The following is a 1277-nucleotide window of genomic DNA, read 5'->3' on the forward strand; positions in this document are numbered from 1 at the left end:
TTTTTTAATCTTTAATTAGGAAAACGTCCTTCAACAAGTCTAAAAGTCTTAACATACCTCAAGTGCCGAACTCGTGCCACGAATCCTCAAAGTAGTTCCTTCCCTTTTTGCAAAATTTCGAAACGTTCACGATCTACCAATGATGCAATATTCGTAAGTAAGCGAGTTGTATCAAATCATTATATGTCTATCATAAACCCTAAAACTCACTCATACTTCCAATCTAGCTCCAAACCTTGATAAAATTTGTATGCCAAATTTATCATATTTGCTAAATTTCAAGTCAAGAATTTAACTTTAATCCCTCCAACAAGGTTGAATCATATAATATACACCTAATAATTAATTACCCATCTCAATCTATTAAAAACTAGTATCTTAATTTTGTAAATGGATACCATAAGAATTGATTCCCACCCATCGATAAATAAATTATTGGAATGTGACCATTCTTTCCTTAAACCATTCTGCAACCTGCCATTTTTTTTTCCAACTAAATATTCTTAGTTTCGAATAGTTTAAAAATACCCCTTTAAATTTTCAAAAGGAGTCAAACTAGTCCTAGTTCTCAAAACGACCTACCAGGTCGTTACATCACCTACCACTTAAACAAACGTTCGTCCTCGAACGGGAAAAAAAGAGAGCTAACATGAACGCTCAAAAAGATGAGGATATTTACTCCTCATGTCTGACTCTGTCTCCCATGTAGCCTCCTCCACTGGACGATGCTTCCACTGAACCTTTACTGAAGCAATCTCCTTGGACCTTAGCTTCCGAATTTGCCTATCCAAAATGGTGATCGGCTCTTCCTCAAAAGTCAAATTCTGATCAAGTAACACTGAATCCCATTGAATCACATGATCACCACCCTGATGATACTTCTTAAGCATTGAAATATGAAATACAGGATGGACACCTGACAACCCAGGTGGCAAAGCCAACTGATATGCCACCTCACCAATACGCTCCACAATCTCGAAAGGACCAATGTACCTTGGACTCAACTTGCCCTTCTTTCCAAATCTCATCACACCCTTCATGGGTGAAACCTTAAGTAGAACCCTCTCTCCAACCATAAACTCTAAATCACGAACCTTCCTATCTGCGTAACACTTTTTCCTTCTTTGAGCCATGAGAAGTCTATCTTGGATCAATTTGACCTTGTCCAAAGACTCCCTCAACAAATCTGTACCCCATGGTCTAACCTCAAATGTATCAAACCAGCCAATTGGAGATCGACATCTCCTACCATACAGAGCCTCAAATGGTGCCATCCC

This window comes from Solanum pennellii, chromosome 1, assembly GCF_001406875.1.
Source record: "Solanum pennellii chromosome 1, SPENNV200".
NCBI classification, from domain to species: domain Eukaryota; kingdom Viridiplantae; phylum Streptophyta; class Magnoliopsida; order Solanales; family Solanaceae; genus Solanum; species Solanum pennellii.